The sequence below is a fragment of the Tamandua tetradactyla genome, chromosome 24, assembly GCF_023851605.1.
Source record: "Tamandua tetradactyla isolate mTamTet1 chromosome 24, mTamTet1.pri, whole genome shotgun sequence".
Taxonomy (NCBI): Eukaryota; Metazoa; Chordata; class Mammalia; order Pilosa; family Myrmecophagidae; genus Tamandua; species Tamandua tetradactyla.
In genome coordinates this window covers 30,438,100-30,445,919 of record NC_135350.1, presented here as the reverse complement: position 1 = coordinate 30,445,919, position 7,820 = coordinate 30,438,100, and the positions used below count along the sequence as shown (strand labels likewise).

General features: G+C 36.4%; 1 non-coding gene across 1 annotated transcript; it reads right to left on the bottom strand.

Moving 5' to 3' along the window:
* Positions 1-2,847: 2,847 nt before the first annotated feature.
* On the bottom strand, positions 2,848-2,952 carry LOC143668614 (U6 spliceosomal RNA). Its single transcript, XR_013168482.1, has one exon. It is a non-coding gene; the product is annotated as a U6 spliceosomal RNA (small nuclear RNA).
* Between the last annotated feature and the right edge of the window lie 4,868 nt (positions 2,953-7,820).

The following is a 7,820-nucleotide window of genomic DNA, read 5'->3' as shown; positions in this document are numbered from 1 at the left end:
CCCCTTTGTATTTACAGACCCCACCTACATTTATAATGGATACTCATACAGGCTGAATATACCTGGAGACTGGAATCTTGAATGATGACTTTTTTCTTTGGTAGGGTATGGTCTGAGCACAGCCCCAAAATGAATCTTGTGCTTGAGACCAGATGTGTCCTTCTGGAACCTAGGACAGATGATGAATGTAGGATGACTTCCTTTGTGGGTTGCTTGGAGATAAAACTCATCCTCTAGCTGATAGTGTCCTGCCTACAAGTGCATCTCTCTTACTTTTGCCCTGATCATGTGTGAGCATCCCTAGGAGACCATCTGGATAAAGTGTGTATGTTTTATGACACCTGAATCACCTCTACTGGGAAATCTCTGCTCCTGGTAGGGAGGAAATAGGGTCTCTTAACTACTGTATGCAAAGGTGGGTGCTCATAGTCCCTTTGTACTGCAGAGCAGAACTTGCTGGCCATGGGGTACTGATGACCATCCGTGAAGCTGACTTTGCTTTGTCTCTTACCCATATGAAAAGTGCTCCTTCCAGTGCCTGTGTGTGTCATGTTGTTGGTGATACAAACATCTGCAAACCCTGGCGTGGATTGGGACATTAGGACTGCATCTTGGTGGCAGGCTTTGTTACATCAAGAGATTCCTTCATTGGAGATGGTGATAGGTGTATCTTTTTCTGACTGACTAATTCTGAGTACTACCCTCTATCTTTTCTACCTTTATCTAACTCCATCTCTATCTATCTATCTATCTATCTATCTATCTATCTATCTATGTATCTATCTATCTGTCTATCATCTATCTATCTATCTATGTATTTAATCTATCTTTATCATCTCTTTACCTAGCTATCTAGGATATCAACCTATCTAGCTATCTATATGCTTTTTATTTTACTTTTTGCAATGTTACTCTGATTATAGTATTTGATTTCTTAAATTGTGGTTTACATATATATGTATTTTTAACTACCAGATTCCATCTGTTTCATGAAAGTGCCATTAAAAAGACAAATAATTTCTCTTCACATACTTTCCCTTGTGACATTTACTTGCAAAAAAACCCACAATTGCCAAACTTCAAGTTATTTCTTCAAATATTTATTTACATTTTAAAAGTTTTTATTTATATAGGAAAGTGAAGTAAACATTAATTCACAGCTCTGCACTTCTGGTGACAGAAGAAACTGTAACAGAAAGTTCTTCACAGTGATCTAGCACTTTATATTCTCAATTATTCAAGTGATTAATTAAATCTTAACACTCCTGTGAAGAATTAATAGGCAGTTTTACAAGTGAGAACAATTATAGCTAAGATCTTGAAGCAAGTCATTTTGATTGTCCAGAAACATACACCCTCAAAATTAAAGTTGTCTTGTAGAAAAATTTACTGAAAAAAATTTCACTGAAAGATAACAAATAGTATTATGTTATTTATTTCTATAGTAAATATCAAAACGTGAATGATAAGTTTATGAGTAAAGAAGGGGTACAGAACATGTGAAGTATGATATGCATGTTTCTGTGTCTCTGTGTGTGCACATGTATATAAACTTTCAGTGCACTTAGAATGTATGAATGAGAACCTGCAAAACATTAGCCTTGTGTATTTTTCCCAGAAGGACTGCAATAGCTCCACAGCAAGAAATAATCCCCTCTTTCTCATACAAATATGTATAGTTAACTAAAAAGAGGCATTTAATTATGATCTTGGGTCCAGGACATCTTGACACTACAAATTCCATTTTTTTTTTTTTTACCAAATTTAAAGAAAAATCTCATTATTAACCCATTATCACCTCCCCAAATACGTCTGCTACATATGGATGTATTCTCTGCCAGTCTTTCTCTTTTCTCCTGTTAGCTGTTATGTAGGTAAAGCAGCTCTTTTGGTTATAAGTACAAAGCATGTCTATTCTTATCATCGCCTGTCTTTTTTAAACATATTCTGTTAGCTACTCCTTCCTTTAGAAATTATTCTTCTGATGGAAGAAATTTGGGGCAAATATCCAGGTTTATCTAGTCACTTTTAAATAATGAAATGCTCTCCAGACAATAATTAATGTTTTTAATCCGCTGTAATATTTAACACTTTAATCTCTGTTCAAAATACTAGGTGCACCTCCTTTCCAAGTTTGTGCCGCCTGTAGGCTGGCTACCTGCAGAATAAGAAAAGGGGTGCTCTGTTCTTTTCCCCTAACTGGTGTTTTGCCCCTCCTTCCTTATGTTGGCAGTTGCAGTGCTTAAACCCAATAGGAGTGCTGTCAGCAGAGAAGGAAGGAAAGGAGTTAGAAACCCTTTTCTTTTTCTTTGACTAGTAAGGTTGTAAGCGGGTATGTGCTCTTTGGGCAGGTAATAAACAACCAACGGTTCACAGTGTCATCACATCGTTGTGCATTCATCACCTCAATCAATTTTAGAACATTTTCATTACTTAAAAAATATCCTATACCATCCCATACCCATAATCCCCTCTTATTATTGACCCTTAGCATTGGTGTGTACGTGCTACTGTTGATGAAAAAATTTTAAAGTATTACTGCCAACTATAGTGTATAGTTTGCAAAAGGTGCATTTTTCCAAATAGCACTTATTATTAACTCTTTGAATAATGATGCACATTTGTTTTAATTCATGAAAGAACATTTTTATATTTGTACTATTAATCACAGTTCAGCACAGGGTTCACTATCTTATACAGCCCCAGTTTTATCCTTTAGTATTCTTTTCTTTAGTTTTCTTTGATTTCTTTTACAATGTTTTATAGTTTTTTGAATACAGGCCTTTTACTATTTGGTTAAATTTATTTCCAGATATTTTATTCTTCTAGTTGCTATTGTAAATTTAAAAAAATATGGAAGGCTTCATGAATTTCAATGTCATCCTTGCACAGGGTAATCTTTTTTGCATTGTTCTAATTTTTGTGTATGTGATGCCAAAGTGAGACAAGCACAGTGGCTAGACTTTTCATCCACTTCACCTTCTCTTTTGCAGAAAAAAAGTTTTTAATTTTGATGAGATCTAATTTATTACATTTTGCTGTCATGGATTGTTCTTTTGGTATCAAGTTTAAGAACTCATTACCTAGTCTTAAGTACCATAGATTTTCCCTCATGTTCTAAAAGTTTTAGAGTTTTACATTTTACATTTAAATCTCTCTCTGATATGTTTTGAATTAGTTTTGTATAAGGTGTGAAGTTTAGGTTAAGGTTCTTTTTTTTTTTTTGCCTATGATTTTTTCAATTGTTCTATCACTATATTAGCTTTCTATTGCTTTATTACAAATTGCCACAAACTAAGCCTTTAAAACAACACCCATATGCTATTGGGAATTTCTGAAAGTCAGAAATCTGGGTAGGCTTGACTGAGTTCTGTACTGAAATGAAGGTATTGGCTGTGTTGGGTTCTTAGCTAGATATCTGGGAAAGATTCTCTTCCATCCACATTCATATTGCTGATAGAGGTCAGTTCTATGTCATTTCCTTCCTGGATGTCAGCCAGGAATCTCTCCATGCTCCTTAAGCTATGCATATCTTCTCTTGTGACACCCCCCATCATCAAACCAGCATTAACGTTTTCAATCTCTCTGACTTCTTTCTTTGCTACCCAAAGGAGAAACCTGATTTTAGCTATCATATGATTGGATTTGACCACCCATATAATCTTCTTTTGATTAACTCAATGTCAACTGCAAAATAGCATAATAACAAGAAAACTATCTTGTTTTACTATCACAGGTTCCACCCACATTCAAAGAGGAGGAGATTATATGGTGACAAGACTAACTGGATTCAGTTTTAGAGCTCTTACTACCATAAGAACAATTTGTTGAAAAGATTGTCTTTCTTGGATTGAATTGCTTTTGCACCTGTGTCAAAAATTAGTTGGGTGCATTTGTATGAGTCTTTTTCTGGATTCTTATTCTGTTCTAAAGATATGTGTCTATTGTTCTACCAATTTCACACTATCTTGATTAATCTAGTATATAGTGTGGTGGTTTGAAGCTGTATATAGCTACAAAAGCACGTTCTGAAATCTATCCATTCCTTTGGGTGTGAACCCACTGTAAGTAGGACTTTTGATGATGCTCCTTTGGTTACGGTGTGGCCAGCCCAATCAGTATGGGTCTCAATCCTCTTACTGGAGTCCATTATAAGCGGAATGAAATTCAGACAGAGAGAGAAAGCCACAGGAAGCAAGAAGCTGAGCATCAGTGAAATCTGGAGGAGAAAGAAGAATTTACATATTTTACTTCAGACAGCCAGTCTTTCCTGGGGAATTCATCAAAAACCTTCACTGGAGTTTCTGACTTGCAGTCTGCCCTATGGAATTTGTACTTGTCCATCTCTGCAGTCACGTGAGCCAATTCCTATAAAAAAATCTCATAATATTTATGTCTTTTTCCTCAGAGAACCCTGATTAATACATGAAATAAGTCTTAAAATCAGGAAAATAGATTCTTTCTTCTATATTCTTCTTTTTCAAAATTGTTTAAGCTATTTTAATTGCTTGGCTTTCTATATAAATCATAGAACAAATTTGTTTAAAAACTTTACTTGTAGTTTGAAAGGATTTGTGTTAAATCTATTAAAAGATTTGGGGACAATTGACATCTTCCCCCTGTTGATTATATCAATCCATGAGCATGGTACATCTTTTCATTTATTTAGATATTTAAAAAAAAATTTTCATCACCATTAAGTTATTTTTAGCACAGAAACTGAGTATGTTTTACTATATTTATACTTAGTATCACATATTCTAGAGTGATTATAAATGGCGTCATGTTTTAAAATTTGTTTCCTAATACTCATTGCTTGCGTATAAACATATGATGGCTTGTGTGTGTGTGCTGATTGTGTATCCTGCAACCTTGCTAAACTTACTTGCATTATTTTTGTAGAATCCTTGGGATTTTCTAGTGACTATGTTGAGTTTTGTCTGAACTCTCTGATTCAATGTGATACTGAATAAGATAGCCTTAATATCTTCTTAGTGTGACTAAACTTTAGACAGACTTCTCCTTGTCTGTACATCCCTGTCCTCCTTCATTTCGATCCTTATAGAATCCAGACAGAACTTTCCCACATGGCCTCTACAGTAAATTCAGGAGATAATTCCACATAATCAGCATACTCTACTGCTTGTCCTCCCCCTCCAGGACTTTTCCATTAGTTCATTCTAGTTTTTAAAAACACCCTGCCTTTTGTTTCAGAAGAGTCAAACTCTCTCTCTCTCTCTCTTTCTCTCTCTCACATAATAGTTTTGTCTCTTCTTTCTTCTATATGGATTTGAGTAAAGTTATCCTCGTCTTTTTGTCACTGTCCAGTTTAGATTTTTTGATACTAAGTAGGCAATTACATCATCTCTTAATAGATGCAGTTTAAGTTTTCTTTCAAATCTTCATGCTTTTTATATTAATTTATCTTATTGTGCTTACTAGTACTTCCTGTATGATGTTGGATAAGAGTGGTGAAAAGGGTCATCCTTACCTTATTCTCAATTTTAAAGTGGAAACATTCAGTCTTTCACCATCAAGTATGGCTTTAAATGTAGATCTTTTGTAGATGAACTTTACCAATTTAAATCCCCGATATATGTAGCTCACTGAGAATTTTTGTCATTAATGGTATGGAATTTTTTTCAAATTATTTTTCTAGGATATAATCATGTAAGTTTTTTCTTTAGCTTATTAAATGGATTACACTGATTGATTTTTGCATATTGAAGCAGAATTACTACGAATAAACTACAGTTCTTGGTTCATATGATGGTTAAGTTCTGGTGTCAACTTGGCCAAATGATTATGCCCTGTTGTCTGGTCAGGCAAGTACTGACCTGACAATTGCTGCAAGGATATTTCAGCACTGGTTGATAACCAGAAGTCTGGTATATTAAATCATCAGGCAGATGATTGAGACAACTGGCTGATTACATCTGTGATCAACTAGGGAGTGTACAGCAGAATGATATAATTCAATCAGTTGAAGGATTTTAAGGAAGATGAGAGACCTTTTACTGTTTCTTCAACCAGTGAGACTCTCCTGTGGAGTTTGTCCTGACCCTTTATCAGAGCTGCCAACTTCATGGCCTGCCCTATGGATTTTGGACTCTACCATTCCCACAAGTTCATGAGACACCTTAATAAATCTCATATTTACAGATCTCTCCTGTTGGTTTTGCTTCTCTAGAGAACCCAAACACAGCTTGGTACCAGGATCAGGATTAAGAAGAGAATCTTAAAAACAGGTTTTTACAATTGGTTTTTAACTCTGACTAGACTCAGAGGCACTAATGACTCTGTTTCCAATAATCAAAATGGCCCTAACAGTCCATGGGGTGAGTTGGCAAAAGAGATACTCAAAATATCACCATTAGATCCTGTTAATTGTATGCTTATATGAGGCAAACCTCTAGGTGAGAATGTTTTTGACACCTTTATGGAGTTTTGTGGAGTTAAGAAGCATAATGATGTTGGCAGGTTGTTAGATTTACTGGATACAGTGATGAGGGAAAGGGATGAACTGAAGACTTCATATTTGAAATTTCAGTGCCATATGACTTATGTAAAGGTTTCCATGCATGCCCTGAAAGAAAATCTTATTTCCTGTGGTCATAGACTTGAAAACTGTGAAAAACAGACACAAGGTCTCATTGTGCTTGCCAGTAGCAGATTTACAATGTAAACTAAAATCTCAATCTTGCTGGGTGTCTGCTGTTAAAGTAAGGGCTTTGATTGGAAAAGAATGGGATTCTGAAGTGTGGGATGGTGACATATGGCTTGATAATGATGGTAATGGAGAGATGGGATCCCTGGAGTCTACTGAACCTTTGCAAAATAGACCTGTAATGGACTGCCCTGAGGAAACAGCTTCCTGGCCTCCAGTCTCCTCAGAGGAGTCTGTCATCCAACCTCCACTTGATGAGATTAACCCTTGACTGCCTGCTAGCCCTGTAACCACCTCCCATGGGGAAACAGTCCTCACCTATCGGTCTGGAGTGACTAATCCTGTTTCACCAGATGAAATTGCAATGGAATGCCCTGAGGTAATTGGCTTGAAAGACACTTCTATTTCTTTTCATCACCCATCCCCACCACCCCTCTTTTCTTCAAGGTATGTAACTAGACTAAAGTCCCAATAGGCCTTGAAAGGTGAGGTATAAAGTGTGATCCATGAGGAGGTGCATAATATGCTGCAAGAATTACATGAGTTTCCCAATTTGTATGGACAGGAATCAGAGGAATATGTGTGGGAGTGGATATTAAAGGTGGGATAATGATGGAAGGAATATAAAGTTGAATCGAATTGAATTTTTTGATATGGGCCCACTAAGCTGAGATTCTACATTCAGTGTTGTAGTTTGAGGAGTAGAAAGGGCATTAACTGTTTGAATGATTGGCTGAAACGTGTATCAAAATGTGGTCGACATTACCTGATGTCAAAATGCCAGAACTGCCCTGATAAAATGTAGCTGAGGGGATCCAGAGGCTTAGAGAAATGGGAATGTTAGAGTGGATTTATCATGGAAGACCTGTTCGCATACCTCAAGAATGCCCAGAGAAATAAATGTGTGAGACTAGCTCCATAATCCCTGAAGAGCTCTCTAGTCACCCTTCTCTGTAGATCAGATATTACTGTGGGAACTGCTGTCACTGAGCAGGAATCCTTAAACACAATGGGAAATGACTGGATCGCGAGTTGGCAGAAGCCATGTGACAACAGATAGTTAATCACCATAGACAAGGTGGGCATGGCCACTATAATGGACAGCAGACTCAAAGCAGCAGTCAAAATAATCTGACTCACAGACACCCTTGTA